Source organism: Eufriesea mexicana, unplaced genomic scaffold, assembly GCF_001483705.2.
Source record: "Eufriesea mexicana isolate 0111107269 unplaced genomic scaffold, ASM148370v2 scaffold7917, whole genome shotgun sequence".
In the NCBI taxonomy this organism is placed as follows: domain Eukaryota; kingdom Metazoa; phylum Arthropoda; class Insecta; order Hymenoptera; family Apidae; genus Eufriesea; species Eufriesea mexicana.
In genome coordinates this window covers 209,745-226,812 of record NW_016915711.1, presented here as the reverse complement: position 1 = coordinate 226,812, position 17,068 = coordinate 209,745, and the positions used below count along the sequence as shown (strand labels likewise).

Here is a 17,068-nt window from a genome sequence, read left to right as displayed (position 1 = left end):
CCATCCACGTGTAGAACTCGTGCAGGAATTTGACGAAATTCATCGAGGAACCGAGACCGAGAGGTCTCGACTCCTAAACAAACTGCGCTTTTTCCACGGGAACATCTTTCCAGGAGCAGCCAGTTCCACGGTTGCTTTTCAAGCAACATCGGAACGTCTGCTGGAACGCGTTAGCACCGGTGCCTCGTCTCGCGAATTCTGTGGGGATTAAATTATTCGTCCCGGTGTTTGGAATATTTCCCTCGTTATCTAGTGTCCCGACAGCTCGTAAGATTTACGAATCCGCTCGCGACTTAATGCGACTCCGCTTGAATCGTCGCGCACAGCCAGCGACGAAGAGGATTTCGCGACGAGTGGACTTGAAAATTGCGCCATTGTCCGCGCTGCTTCTTTAACGCGAAAAATATCAAGAAACTTCGCGGCGATAACTTCATTACTGCTGAACTACCACGACTCGATAATTAGAAGCTCGAGAGATAATTTTGAAATTTTTTAAAAAACCGATATCTAAGTAAATTCCTAAGAAATTTTGAAGAAAATAGAAGCAGTGATACTATGCTTGGTTACAAAAATATTTCTATACACAATTTGTACAGGAAAAAATTTTTTCCACGGCTCGATAATCAGAAGCTTTCGAAATAATTTTGAAAATTTTATTCTACCGATATCAGGGTGAATTCCTATGAAATTTCGAAGAAAATGGAAGCAGTGATACTATGCTTGGTTACAGAAATATTTCTATACACAATTTGTACAGGAAAAAATTTTTCCATAGCTCAATATTTAAAAGCCTGCAAGATAATTTTGAAAATTTTATTCTACCGATATCTGGGTGAATTCCTAAGAAATTTCGAAGAAAATGGAAGCAGTGATACTATGCTTGGTTACAGAAATATTTCTATACACAATTTGTACAGGAAAAAATTTTTCCATAGCTCAATATTTAAAAGCCTGCGAGATAATTTTGAAAATTTTATTCTACCGATATCTGGGTGAATTCCTAAGAAATTTCGAAGAAAATGGAAGCAGTGATACTATGCTTGGTTACAGAAATTTTTCTATACGTAATTTATACAGGAAAAATTTTTTCCACAGCTCGATGATCAGAAGCTTGCGAAATAATTTTGAAAATTTTATTCTACCGATATCTGGGTGAATTCCTAAGAAATTTCGAAGAAAATGGAAGCAGTGATACTATGCTTGATTACAGAAATATTTCTATACGCAATTTGTACAGGAAAAATTTTTTCCACGGCTCGATAATCAGAAGCTTGCGAAGTAATTTTGAAAATTTTATTCTACCGATATCAGGGTGAATTCCTATGAAATTTCGAAGAAAATGGAAGCAGTGATACTATGCTTGGTTACAGAAATATTTCTACACACAATTTGTACAGGAAAAAATTTTTCCATAGCTCGATATTTAAAAGCCTGCGAGATAATTTTGGAAATTTTTTTCAACCGATATCTGGGCAAATTTCTAGGAAATTTCGGTGAAAATGGAAGCAGTGATACTGTCTTTAATCACGGAAATTTTACTGTATGCAATTCGTACAGGAAAAAAATTTTTCCACGATTCAATAATCAATAGCTCGCGAGGTAATCTTGGAAATTTTATTCTACCGATATCTGGATAAATTTCTAGAAAATTTCGGAGAAAATAGAAGCAGAGATACCGCCTTTGATCATGGAAATTTTCTATACTACTTACTTATTGCTAACTTATTGCCATTAATATAACAGATTACAAATAAATCTACGTATAACAAAAATTTCTAGATTCTCCAAATTTTTGGAATCATGCTGGAATAATTGGAAGTTGGTCGATTAATTTTTAACGAAAGTTCAATTTGTTACCAATTGAAATCATGCTCGAAATTAAAACCTAACTCCAAATACGATCCCAAATACATCTTCGTCTAAAATCTTCGAGTGCAAAGGGTTGACGATTCTGAAAGAAATCAGCCGCTTTAGAAGTGCTTCTTTAATCCCAGGAACCACGCGAAATTCCAAAAACTCAAGAGCGTGTTTCCCAGAGACAATCGAACTGGTCGATTGCTCCTCGAAGAGCGTTCCATTACTTTATCGTCGCCCTGCCGAGCTGCCAGGAGCAAGTTTCCACCTTTCCTCCACGTCCTTAATCCCAACCGGTCGAAAGAGTATCCGGTAAAGCATCCTCCGCGAGAAACAATCTCGCTGTCCAAACAGAAACGGGAAGCCGTCGTTTCCCGCGAAACATCGTTTACCGCTAGGGTCAAGGGTTGAAGCTCGTCGAGGAAATCGTTTCCGGGGAGCATCGACGGCGACGAGGTGCGAAATAAATTTATCAGCACCAACACTCGGAGGGAAATCACGCTCGCGTATTTTCCTCCCCCGATTATTACGCCTTGTCACGTGTATCCCCGTTCCCCATTGTTGCACGCGTGGATGTGGCTGAGCTCCACGCGGAGGGGGGCAACGATGTTATACTTGTGCTGCCCCTTTTTCTCAGTGTGCCGAATCCCTTACGAGACACTGAGCACTTAGGTGGTAATAAAGCGCAGATTATGGTTGTAATTACGCTTTATTCTACGATTTTGTGGCTGAGCTCCACGCGGAGGGGGGCAACGATGTTATACTTGTGCTGCCCCTTTTTCTCAGTATGCCGAATCCCTTACGAGACACTGAGCACTTAGGTGGTATTAAAGCGCAGATTATGGTTGTAATTACGCTTTATTCTACGATCATAATTTGGATGTGTGTGATTGGTGTGTGTGTGTGGTGTATCGTCTTCTCCCTTGCCGTTTTTCGTTTCGTTTTCCGTCTTCCGTTTACCGTTTTACGTCTTCGAGTTCTAGTTCACGTCTGTAGTGTCTTGTCTGAGCACCAAAAGCGTCTTACGTCATCCGATGTGTTTTGTTTGATTTCTCACGATATTCTGATGTCTCGTTTTATAATTTTTTGATCATCAAGAAGAACGGCGAGACACGTCTTCCACGTATTATTGCCGTCGAAACACCCATAAAGGAGTTAACACCCTTCCCCGACTGTCCACGTGGCGCTGTATTAAGTCGAGGAAGAAGAGGAAGAAGAGGAGAAGAAGTCGAGATTAAACGACCGGATTTATTCGGGGAACGGAAGAAAGGGGAAAATTTACCATCGGGATTCGGATATTTTCTGGCGGAAATGCGAGTGAAAATAATTCCAGACGGTGGAATCGATTAGGCGACCGGGGTGATAGAAAGTTGGAAGGAAAGTTGGAGGGTAGGTGAGAAGGTGAGGCAGCTCCTTCCACGGGGATGTTAAGTCTCCGCAGGTTTATCTTTTTCCCTTTTTCCCTCGCCTGTGTTGAGATGCTTCGCGTTCGAGAGAAATGTAAAACAGACCCGGGACGTTGTTCATAAATAAGGAAAGACTTATGGCAGAAAAAGGGAGGATTTTAATAAATAAAAATCCACGAGCAACATCGTATATATTTGTACGTATATCGCGCGGTGTAGTGGGTACTTTGACGAAATCGATTGGTAAAATGATTCATAAAGTAAAGAGTCTCCCGGAAAGAGGCTACATCCAAGGGGTTCGTTCGAATAACTGCAGGTAACCCCCATGTAATACATTTTCCAACTGTCACTGATGCAAAATAAAGCCATAGCGGAATTGTTAATACAATTACGAATCGTGATGAAAATTGCCCCCCTCCCCCCAAAATTGGGAGAATTAATACCCACTGAACAAAACAAAAATTCATTATCGGAAAATAAAAAGTATAGCCTGGATTAATTTTCACGCGTAATGCATGAAACTTAAAAGTTATATTTCTTCTCGTGGTAGTGGTTACATGGATTTTTAAATATATATGTGTTGATATAATAAAGGAGCGATGTATATAAGAAAGGGATGAGTGGAACAAGTATACATGAGATGGCAATATCTAATGAATTCGGGTTATCGTGGTAAATGTGTATGGGATTGAGGTGTGTGTGAACTGTGTATATTCGTGTAATGTATGAAAGAAGAAAGAAGAAAACGAAAGGGATTAGACATAGGTCAGTTGCAATAGACTTTTAACCCTTTGCACTCGAGAGGCGAGTTTCAGTCACCGTTTCATAAAATTTGGAAGATCGATATTAATTAATATATCAAATTTAATGTAATGTATCAGTGTGCGAGCTATCGAAATCAAATAATTCTACAATTATATTATTATACGATTATTTATTTACTGTGCAAAGGGCTAATAATGAAAATAGATGCGAGCATGTGATTGTGATAAATTAATTATATTTAAATTTAATATTAGGGTTTGGTCAATTTTGTAATTAAATAAAGAACTGTTCTTATTGTTATTAATATTTCATCCACTACTAATACTTCTTTCCCCATATTTCTCCTTATTTTATTTATCTTCGTTCATAATTACTTTATCCTTTTAACACTAGGTTTACGGACGCTATCTGTATACCTATTTCTAAGAACACCTGTCAAATTGACAGGTGAAGGAAACCACGTGCCTATTTTTCTAACGATTAGTTTAATTTAAAAACAATTATATATCATATTAACAGTCTTAATATAAGTTAACTAAATCTGTTACCATCGTATAATTGGAGCAACCCTTCCGTCAAATTAACGGATTCCGTAAATCTAGTGTTAATTTTCTTTTCTTTTGTAATTGTACTTAAAATTTGCAATTTACGGTTTTCAATTTACATTTACGTAAATCTCGCGTTACGTACGTATATTCTGACTCTCTGCTTTGCATCTTTCATTTTTAAGGATAAAATCGTGCCCTTAAAATTACGAATCGTAACGCGAATCACAGCTACGTTCAAATTCGCGTTTTCCCAGTTTGCCTGTGTTTTCTTCCCCCGTTTAGGCGAATAAACCATTATTATTAATATCGTCGTATTACTTTCGGGATCCACCGTTATTTATCACTATACTTGCAGCCATTTCTTGTCCCGTACGACACGATTTGTCACAACACGGCAATTCGGGACCTAACCCCCTGTACTCGCGTCTGCCAGGGCGTGGATGAGCCCACGTTCCGACGATTAACTCTTATCTGGTCCACCTGGCAGCGATGTTAATAAGACCGACTTCCGTATGTAATCCACGTAGAAGGTGGCCGTGATAGGGACGGAGAAAAGAAGAAATGCAAAAACCCGATGGAGGAGCAGAAATCCTCGCGTTCCTCGCGTTCAGCAAGCGCCGCCATCTTTTTACATCTGAATCTTATTAAAGCGTTCGCCGTCTAATAAATTCCGGATCATATGGAAATAGAAAAAATCCCGCCAGGAGTGGAGCGAGAAGGCAACGGATCAGAGTGTCGGAAGGAAACGAACGAAGAAACAAATTCTTGGATTAACGTTCATCCCCTTTCTCCCTCTCTCTCGTTCCCCTCGTCGTGTATCCGAGAAGGACAGAGACGCGAGTTTCGTTACGCGAAAAGCGCCCGCTTATCGCGCATGGTTTCGCGTTTAAAGAGCAGAGGAGAAGAAAAAAGAGACGGGAAGGTAACAAGAAATTTTCCTATCCCGCGCGGAAAATGCAGAAAAATTCGACGAAATTTTTCAAACGTAGAATGGACGTTAATCCCGCGCATTTTTTCCCCGACGTCTACGTCTGCACGCGGAATTTTCCTCGATCCGCGAGTATCCGGAGCTCCTTGGCCCTAAATTCCACTCGACGTCAGCCGGAAACTTGGCAAACCGATTTAAACCGAAGTCGAGCAACTTCCGGAGACCTGTCCGGTCACCATCGATACGGGGACGAAGATATTCGAGGGAAAGCGAATGGAAGACGATCGGAGTCGCGAATACTCGCGCGTTTCGCGATTAATTCGCGAATGCGAACCCGTTTCGCGATTTACGCTAGAACTACCGATCTTTAATTGGTACCTAACTGTAACGCGCACAGATTATAGTAATTTCAGCGATACGATGAATACGAGTGAATACATTGATTACAGTTCATTCTTAACCCTCTGCAATCGACGACTTTTTCGTCGCAGAAAAATAGTAATTCGAAGACTTTCTCTCATAGAGTCGACGATATTTTTAAAATGGTAAATGAGAAATCATACGAAAATTAACACGTAGAATTATTTTTCTTCGACATTACACGCATCGTTAGGTAATTTTAAATTTGATATATTAATTAACGTCGGTCTTTAGAATCTGATTAAATGGTGACTGAGAGTCACCTCTCGAGTGCAAAGGGTTAATATTACCAATTTTATTCTTAAAGCAGGTGTATGTGTTCGGTGATTACAAACAGAAAAATTTTGGGACCAGTCAATTTGGGTGGGTTGGTAGTTCTAGTGTTAACCCTTTCACTGCCAAGCCGAAATTACGTTTCACGCAGGACGTCACGGGAGTGCACCCCTAGATGCAAGATTGGTTCTAATATTTTTTTGATCGATGTTCTGATACAAATTTTTAATTGTTCAATGGGGCACTTTTTATTTCGAAGTATCTCCTAATTAGAGGTATATTCAAAATGCACTAACTGTCAATTTTCATTCAATTTTTAAAATTGTAAGTAGTTCAAGTCCGGTTATCAATGACCACCGTGGCGTCACAGGAGAAACCATGGCAGGTCATGTATTACTAACGTGGCAGTCAAATGGTTAACCCTTATCGGACGTTAGCTTTTTGCACGTGATACTCACTAGGTTGTAGCTGATTTCGGTAAATATGCGGAAAATTTCCGTCTTGTCACTTCACACGTGACGTACGACCGCAGGGACTAGGTACTGTTGCGACGTGAGAGGTGACTCACGACCGATAAGGGTTAATTCGCGAATGGGAACGCGTTTCGCGATTAATTCGCGAATGAGACGTTTCGCGAATAACGCGTTGCCACGATCGAATGTTGACGCGTGGACAGAAGGAAGCCGAAGGAGGGCAAAGCGAAGTGCAAGCGGGATTGTTAGCCCGGGAACTCGCGGAGAGACCGCGGGCCACGCGCAGGGAACAAGAGAAAAGAGAGAAAAAGTGGGAAAAGAAGAAACGGAAGGCGACGGAAAACGGTGGCGAAGAAGTTGGTCAGAAGAAACTCGCTCCTCGCCACTTGCAATTTGACGAGAGAATTCCTGTTTCGCGGCAACTTCGTTTATTCGGGCAAGTTTTCCAATATTGAGATGAACAGCCTTAATACAGCTGCAACCACCGAAATATGCGACGCCGGTGGGTAAACTTGGCGACGAGGACGCGACGAAGACGGAAGGAAAACGGAAGGGAAGACTAAGCTGGCCGGCTCGTTGCGATAAGAAGAATGGCGCAACTTTGCTCCCGGGCGAAACTGTTCCCTCGATCATCGGGGCGTTTCCGGAAAACAGTTCCTTCAGCGTGCAATTTTTCCAGCTCCGCGAAATGCGCGAAACAAAACGGTTTCGGCTTTCTTTGCCTGTGCTAATCGAATCTGTAACGGTGCGCTTTTTCCCCCATTTCCTATCGAATACTCGCCAACGAATATTCCTTTTTTCCGGCTGACGCGTACATTTTACAACTATCGTTGAACTCGAGTTCGAATTTCCAACGAACATGACGGATCATTCGTTCCACTCGTTGATTTTCTTGCTCTCCTTAACCCCTTGCCCTACGATATAAGATTCAACAGCGTGGTCCCAAAATGTGAACAGAACTACCAAACCTTTGAACCATCCTAAGGTACCATCAACTTACACGGGCGTGACACGTGGTGTTTACATTTGGCCCGGCCGACGTAACACGTGCCAGGTCCGTGATAGTCACTTTTGACCCAACCGATGTACCACGTGCCAGACTCGTGATAATCAGCTCTGGCTCGAAAATGTGACTACGAGCCTCACACGTGGTTGTAGGTCAAAGGTTAATTATTCCTGTTACCGCGTTAATGAACGAGTGACGATACACCGGTAATTCAGTTGAAAAAAGTTGTCCATCGACTTTACGAGCGCGTCTGCGCGATTACATCAGCGACACACGTATTTACGTCTCGATTAAGCGCGTGTAAGAGGAGCAATGTGTCTCACTTTCGTATCCTCTTGATTGTACTTTATCTCGTCCACCCACGCCGTCGATATTAAGACGAACGCGCTGGACACGTGCATCCAGTGGATATTCAATATTGCGTTATAAATCGCCAGCGGATGTATATATACCGGGATGCAATCGCGTCTGACGAAACTTGTTTACGAATCACGCGACCTTTCTAATCGTCTAATCGAAAATTCTCCGTTTGCTAACGATAGCGGAACGCGGAGATAAAATATTCACATAAAATGAGAGAATAGAGCATCCAAATGAAGTAAAACGCTTCGATCGGTTGGAGCGTTAGGAAAATACGGCGATCGGATATGGGGAGACTTTTCTGAGACTTTTCCGAGGTTTTTCCAGGACTTTTCCGAGACTTTTGCAAGAATTTTCCGAGAATTTTCTGAGATTTTTTTTCGAGAATTTTCCGAGACTTTGGAGAAGAAAATACGAAACACTTACGCCAGGTGGAAAGCAAGCAGTCGCCTCGAGATCGCAGTCCTCGTCCGTTACAAGGATTCGGAAAAGCTGTCCAAAGGTCACCAGCGTCCAGCAACGAGCGATAAAAAAAGCCGTCAGGAGAGGAGAGGAGAGAAGAGAGAGAGAGGCGAGAGAAAAAGAGAAGACAGAGAAAGCAAGCGTGCTTTGCTCGGTCGTAAGCGTAACGAGAAGTGGGCTGACTTACAACGGAACGTCCGACGTCGGTAAAAATTCCGCGCGATCTGCAGAACGCGTTAACAGATTCTGGCCGGAGCCAGGCGACGAACAGAGACGATAAAAATTTTACTCCGAGCGTGCCGCGTCGATTATCGTCGGCCCAAAGAAAATTTCCCGATATTGCGATAATAAAGACGATACGCGTGGGCGCGGCAGCGGCGGCGGCCGGGGGGCGCGAGATTAAAGGAAACTGGGGGGGAAAAGAGGGAGAAAAGACGCGTTCCGAGGGGCGTCAGCAGCGTGTAACGACGATAAAACTATGGAATAACGATGAAACTTCTCGGCTATAGGTCTCTTACGATCCGCCGAAAGGCGGAGCGATTAAAAAGGAAGAATAGCGGCGGACAGGAATGGAATAATAGGAAAGAACGAGGAGGATGAAAGGGTCCGGTAATTGCGGCAGTTAAGCCTAATGGCGAGCAGATGATCGACGAAACGTGGATGGAAAAAATGGAGCGACGTCGATTTTGCACTGGAGGTGAGAAATCGACAGGTGGGCAGCGATAAGTGCCTGGTGTAAACGCGATTCATCGAACATCGAAGGCACGTGAACGAAACGCGAGAAGTGGTAAAAGAGAATAAGAGAAACAGAGAAACGGAAGATCCTGCTGTGCCGGCTGCACTTGAAACTTGTTAATGCCGAGTAATTAACGCGGCGAATAATCGCCGACTGTTCGCGATGCGCCATTCGCGTGACAAAGGGATCTAATGAAAGCAAGTTGAATTCCCCGGGGTCGATTATCTTCGATCGTTTCGGGAAGAACCGCGAGAAAAATTGGCCCCGTTTCCGAGCAGTTTGCCGGACGCCGGGAGTTAACGACCGAACGGGTTAAGTCCAATTACGGCAAATTTCTCGCAGGCCAGTGCGATCACTCGAAAACCACGCATTACGAGGCAACACGGTTAATCAAACTCGCACCATCCTTCGCTGCTCGTCCTCGGGCAGCTCCGGATCGTCGCGCAGAGGAGGACCCGTTGGATTAGTGGGAAAATCATTCGGACAGAAAAATAGAAAGAAGGAAAGCCGCGGAGCGCGACGAGACGCGAGAACCGATCGATGCTTTCACTTTTATCGCGCGAAAAATCATCGTTCCCGCGTCGTAAAGCGCATATTTACCACGAAAAACCAGCAAGAACGCTCATTCGCGTATGCACATACCTGTTTGCGCAGCAACCACGTGGCTAGTCGCGTAGATCCCTCTATGAAGCAAGCCTCGGTCGATCCTCGATCCTCTTTGATCTTCCACCTCCCGTCACTCAGTTTTCACGGATGTTCGCCAAATTTTCCGTCTGTCAAAGAAAACGAGAAAAATCGTGAAAACTGTGATCTCCGATTCGTCGAACGCGGACAAAATTTGACAAAAATGAATCCTAATGACCTAACCTAGCATTCCTTCGCTACAGTGAGAAATTAAAATTCTAAAATTAAAATTCGATACTCGTGTTCGTGACGCGTGCACCGCGAGTTTTCCGACCGCGATCCAGAGTCGTGCCGAGCTCGCAAGGGTAATGGAAACGTTTTCCCGATAACTCGTGACCAGATAATGGTGGATCGACTAGCATTTGAACAACCGGCCGGGTAAATAAGCCTGCTAAACGCGACCTTTAGAACTCGAGAGTCGCGTGCTCGAGGAGAGGATGCATCGCGACTTTCGCGGACTCTTTCAACGGTGCACCTTCGTGTGACGTTAATCGAGTCATTATGCAACCGGCAATATACGTGGCCCCGTGGCAACGCGAATGACGAGGCTGTTGCGCGGAGTTCACGGAAACGCGCTGAACGTCGCGATCCTCGCAGGAATCGAGTTTCTATACCGGGATCAAAGAGAGACGCGTTGGTTCGTAACGAAATTGAAAATCTTTAAACAAAGGGACGCGCGAGTCGGGATCATGGATTCCGGGCACGGAGTTGGAAAAGCAGAGTAAATCAGCTGTACAACGCGACCATACAACTCGATAACTTCTGGGCCGGAGATTCGACGATTTACGAGCCTCGATTTACCGACTAGATACTTTTCAAAGCGTACACGCCGTGGTACCGGTTTGCAGTACACGCGTCCTACGTGTTCGTCCTGGAAATTACGACGAAACGTCCGAGTCTACCGTTTGCATCTCGCAAACGTCCGAGTGCATGTCTTATCGCCGTGCAAATGCCGTAAAATTACCGTCATTACGCGACAAACCGCTCCGTTGCCTCATGACAATGTTAGCATGAGAACTACCGAATCGGCCAATAAAGCCTGGTCTGTAATTTTTCAGAAAAATAGATCGCCTCGAGTGACGTCCTCTGCAGGAAAGACCGGGGTTCCAGACTGACGTGTACGTCGTTGGAAACGTGTTACGAAAATTCGTAGGTTCGAGAAAATTATGGCAATGCGGTTTGCATTGCCATATATGGTAGAGATACACGCGCTAATTGTCACTGGATGTTACGACGAAGATCAACGAGGAGCTTTTCGATCACGCTAATGTTCTTTTTATGGAAATATCGGTCGGCTGCGCGAGTATCGTGGACATCTGATCGCGATAAATGGAAATATTCATAAGCGATAGGAGAGATAAACGGTAAGAGCCTCGGGAGCTCGTATCGAATCGCGATTATTTTCTTTTCGAATTAACCGGCCCTCCGACACTCGTTACGACAGTCGTTAATGGACATTTCGCGGATTTATGTAATCCGCGAGTTATCGGGATAACGAGGGCCCGCGGAAACCGCGTTACGTCACCGGTAAATAGGTTGCAAAGTTACCGCGCAGAAAACGATAGGAGGATTAACGCGAAACGATAAACAGGTAGCCGGAGCGACATCGATCACCCGATCGACCAGGAGCGCGTCGAGGAACTCTGCCGCAACGAGCACGCAACCACGTATAATTTTCACTCCGCCTATCGCGAGATAACGTTATCACGATACCATCATCGAAACGATCGCGACAATGAAGCAACACTGAGAAAACAAGAAAAGAATTACGTACGTATACGTACATCTACGTGTTTCGTTTTCCCATTCGAACGTTGGTCTTTGACGAACGGAGGAAATCGAGGAGACGAATGCACGGAAAGAGGAACACGTACGCGTACGTATAAATACATAAGAATCGCGACGATTTGAATTGCAACAACCTTCGAGGCGATTTTCCCCCGATCCTCGCACGCGACTTGGGCGACTGGTGTATGCACCTGTTCACAATTTTCGGCAAGGTAAAATCGAGCGGGAACTCGTTTCACGCGAACAGGAACCGGTCGAGTGAAAGTAACGCGGCACGAAGAAGCACGTGGCACGAGTGTTTTCGAGAAACCCGTAACGAAAGAATGTTCACGCGACGAGAGCTCGCTGCTCACTGACGCGGCGACGCCGTGCAGGGTGGCCTTACCCCCACTTCTCCGCTTCCCCCACCGCGCGGCCGACAGCGGCCCGCGTAGAATAACTCATCTCTCTATCGAAGGCTTCGAATTATTCGAATAAATCGCAATCTACCTCGATATTTTTCAACTTTCCACCTATTTCTGTTTCTCCATTTGTTTTATTACTCACCACGGAAGCTCTATTCGTCGCTATCGGGCATCGAACCACGCGAGTGCCGGCAGTAATCGATTCGGTAACTAGAAAGTGGTATCGATTATCGTTAACGTGTCCGCGGAATTAAGATCATTGAAAAGAACCTGACATTTCGCCTCGTATCGCCGAATCAATTTCCTACTTATAAACTTACCGTCGAACTACTGTCACGCGGTTCTCAACCTCGACGCTAATCCGTAACCTCGATAATCGGTTAAAAATACAAAATGCGGAATATTCGGACTCGCGGATAAATATGGCCGCCGTTCCCGTGCGTTCGATCCGGGGAAGCTTGGAAATCGTGCGATTCGTCCTTCGCGCCGCGTTTGTCCAAACAATATCAACTGCATCCCCTAACTCGACAATCCTGCAACTCCCGGGTGAACCGAGACAATCTCCACCCGTATATTCAGTCGCGACTCGTTAATCAATTTAAGCTGGCAATCTCGATCGGCGAAGAGGCACGGAGCTGATTCCAGTCGCGTAATTAATACCGGGCGCTTGTACTGCACAGGAATAACACGAGTCCAATGACGATTCTGACCAATGGAAAGGCGACACGGGCGACAAGAGGCTGGCAGTAAATGCAAACGACTTGACCCGACCGACGGAGATCGAATCGAGACAAGACACGTAGACTCCGCCGTTCGTGTCTCTGTCGAATAAACGCCCGGAACGTCTACACCGAGTAGACTGCAAGAGTGCACGGGCCGCACAAAAGGAACGTGCGAGATCGAGGTCCCCGTACGGTTGCAAATTCAATTACCAGTCGGCCATTAAGTGCCGCGTGATCAAGACACCCCGGACCACTTCCTTTTTCTCTCCACCTTTTCTCCACCCTTCCTCTCCGTGCCTCCCCTCCGATCCTCTACGTTATGTGCGAATTACGCGACCACGTGTCCTCTCCCTGTGGTTCCAACTCCCATCACCCCTCTGCTCATCCACTGGGGTTGCGTGCAACGTTTCGTCCCATTTCGTGTCACATTTTTTTTTTCCCCCACGGGAATTGGCCTTTTTGATGGGAAATTAGTTTATAACGTGTAATATTATAGTTAATATTGGTGTACGATGTACGGGGAACTCGCGTATGTGGAAAACAAGAACTTAATTCTGAGATCGCGACTACAATGTCAAGAGTGGCCTGGACTCTCGGGTTACAACTAAAAACCTGAACGAAAGAGAGATACGTAAATGAGAAATGAGGGGAGGTCTAGAAAACTCTGGTGGAATTACTTTATACCGACATATGTAACGGGTGCCCTTAGAACTAAAAACCTGAACGAAAAAAGGGTACCTAAATGAAAGATGAGACGAGTCCTAGAAGACTGGCGGAATTATCTTATCCTGAGATATGTACCCTTATAACTAAAAACCTGAACGAAAAATGATACCTAAATGAGAAATGAGAAGAGTTATTTTATCCTGAGATATGTAACGGGTGTCCTTAGAACTAAAAATTTGAAGGAAAAAAAATATCTAAATGAAAGATGAGACGAGTCCTAGAAGACTCTGGTAGCATTATTTTATCCTGAAATATGTAACGGATGTCCTTAGAATTAAAAACCTGAACGAATAAAAGATACCTAAAAGATGATGAGACGAATCCTGGAGGACTCAGGTGGAATTATTTTATCCTGGGAAATGTAACATATGTAAATAATAATAAACGAAAGTTTTGAGTAATGTAGGATGACGAAAATTGGTTTTGAGATACCAAAAACAAACAAAAACTCATAAAACTAATTTAACTTAGGAAAAGAACACCAAGATAACGCAACCAAAACACACAGAACGCTCGTGCCGGTCACAATTAATTTCTAATAACTCTGTTTTGGTCGTCAAGAACCTTGCTTTTATTCTTTCCTGAACCTACGTTTCACCTCCTCGTAGGGACCGTGCAACTTAATTTTGTTATCCAAAATAACCTTTCCATTTGCTTCTAGAAAATATTGCTCGGTTTATAAAATAATTTGTTTTTGTTGACAATGGACGATTCGCGATTTCTTTCCGAAATGGTATCCTACGGTAATTATATTTTTATACAATTTTTGGGAATAATATAGAAACGAATTTTGTACAAGCTGTTATATAGAATCCTAGTGAATCCTAGCTGTTTCGATATCCTAGTGAATATCCTATAAAATCTGTAGGATTTTTCCGAGTGACAATTGCGAAGATTTAATTTTACCAAGAATAGCTGCTCGCTTTCACTAACAGTGAGAATGAAAATTCCGAAACCAGTCGCTACAGTTCGTTTGATAATTCCAGTGTTGAGCCAACGAGCAAGATTCGCTCCAGGAGATAAAAGTTGGAAGTGTTCGAGAGGAGTTTTAATTTGTGATTTTTATCAGTGACACGGTCAACACCGGCGAAATTACAATTTAACGACTAATCTAGATTCTTCGCGAAGGAATTTCATTATTCAAAGCAACCATCCCGAGCTAACCAACGTGAGTCAGCAGTTAGGCACCGTTTCAAAGATCGCAATAGGGGACGATGGAAGAAGGTTGGAAAACGGAGGATGCACGAGCGACAGATTCTTATGCTGATCTGCCAGGCAAACAGCCCTAAGCGGCCGAATTTTTGACCCGTTCGACGAAATTTTAATGTTTGCTCGAACTAGTCTGCATACCAAACAGCGATCAAGATTCCCTGCAGACGTCCCGACGCGCATTGCGCATACACCTCGCGGATTTAACGCGACGTAATCTCTGGAGCATCGTTCCCTGCCCTCGCAGGAAAATATTTGACGTACGCAGCTCAAAATTCCAATTAACCGCAAACCCTTTGCCAACTCTCCTTTGGAAACCGCCCTAATTTACAATCAAACGTTTCACGAAATCCGTCCTGTAAAAATTTCCACGCAAATTCTTCCATCGACCCCACCGCAGATAGAAACATCGAGATGTATAATTTACCTTTACCTCGTGACACGAAGAGAGATAATTGGATTAAAAGTCGGGTACCAATCTCGAAGATCGACGGAACTTTATCTGGCTCATTGTTTACGCTCGTTAATACGTTGGTTATAAAAATTGCGCCACTGATAACTGGATAATGCGAGGAATATAATTCAGCGAGAGATAGGCGGCCTAATGGGACTGAAAAGAGGAACGAAGGAACGAAAGCATCGCTCTTATCGACGAAACTCGTGGTCCCGTGCAATGCGATCTTTTACAGAAATTCGCAAACAGTCGTGCAATTATGTCACACTCTGGTAATTGTCACGGGTCGGTATCGTGACGAGTAAATTTCCGCGATGAGCGTTTAAATCGTTGAATTCATCTGGATTAATAAACTCGCCGGAGAATCGATGATTCGATCGGTGGCATCCGTTTCTGTAGAATTTTCGAGCCACCGGTGACACTGGTTTCCGAAAGCAATCGGAGATCCTCGTGGGACACGCGGGGAGTATCTCGAACGAATTACCCGATTACAGGCCGAAGGTTAGCGTCTACTGGCTCGAGGAGCAAAAGAAAAACAGGGAAGACGAAATTCATGGAGAGCGGAATAAAATCGCGATGACGATCTGCTCGCTCGACGATCGCGCGGAATCGCGGCGTAATCTCTCGTGGATAGGACAGCTGGGTACGCATCGCGGCCGTCTTTTTACGAGGAAAAACGTCTTTCCATTTTTTTGATGACGCCGCCTCTTAGAGTTTCGCGCCAGACGCGCAGGGATACGAGCAATTTAAATTTAATGCCGCCTTTTACGCCCCTCCGCCACGCGCTACCCCCTAAGACCCTTATTCCCTTCTCTATTCGTCGCCATTTTCCTTCACCGACCCGACCACGTCGTCGTCCTCGTCGCCACTGTCTCTCACCCTCTAAGTCACCGTCGATGCGTTCCACCTCGCGATCTTTATCTCGAGATTGCGACTTCCAAGGGAGCAACCACGGCTACTCTCTCTGCCGGGCTAGTCTGAAAAGAAGAGACCTCCCGGTAGCCCTCGATCCATCTAGATATCGCCGTGTCAACCATGCCCGACAAACACTCGCCTTGACCCGAAAATCTTCATTTTTATTCCACCCTGCCTTTTTCGCCACGCGTGCAACCCCGCCATGGGGGACATGGGGTCGTAGGTGAGATTCCGGAGCGGAGATTGTCCCTCAGAGGACCACAATACGGAGCCACGAACCGTGACATATTTTCGGGGTCCATGGTAATTCCATAATTTCGACGTCCATCACGAATCTCCATCCTCGTGATCCCTCATTGTCCCTGGCAAATAACGTCGTTGATATCATCGACGGAGCGTCACATCGCGGTCAGAGTCCCGTCGATGACGATGATCCCGCGCGTGTTAAACAGTCCAAGGTGTTGAACGTCTCCCGGGAAACGTATGTCGGGGAAATTGACCGAGACAGGAAGAAATGTTGCAGGGCGTTTACCAAGGCGAACAATTCGGTGCGACGTGACAAGTTTGGAGGAAGAAAAATTCGCCCCGAAACGAGATTGTTTATTCAAATGCGTCCCCTCGGCCGGAGAAGCTGGCACGTGGAGAGACGGAGTGCTCCTTCTACGAAAATTCGAGTTACCGTGCGCGCGATTAATAAATAACTCGGGAAAAGGGGTAGCGCGTATCGTTGGCCATAGAGAAGAAAAACGATCGCGCGAGAAACGCTCGCGAGAACGCGCCTTTATTTTCCCTGATTGCGAATAACTCTGCGAAACTGCCCGTTGACACGTGAAACGGGTCCGAGGAGTCGTGATAAGCCCGGCTTTTATTAAAATAACTCGCACACGCCAGCGAACAATAACGCGCTAATCAACCGGATAAGGATTTTCGAGGGA

The 17,068-nt window shown here is 44.7% G+C and overlaps 1 long non-coding RNA gene across 2 annotated transcripts in view; it reads right to left on the bottom strand.

The window, feature by feature from the left end:
- Nucleotides 1-12,043, bottom strand: part of LOC108552747 (uncharacterized) — a 104,488-nt gene extending 92,445 nt beyond the window's left edge. The window contains exons 1-2 of one of the 2 annotated variants that reach the window (XR_001890584.1): nt 11,700-12,043; nt 9,874-10,004 (exon numbers count right to left, since the gene is read on the bottom strand). This is a non-coding gene — a long non-coding RNA (uncharacterized LOC108552747). The remainder of the gene's footprint in view (nt 1-9,873; nt 10,005-11,699) is intronic. The other variant, XR_001890585.1, reaches the window with a different exon arrangement.
- Nucleotides 12,044-17,068: the final 5,025 nt, after the last annotated feature.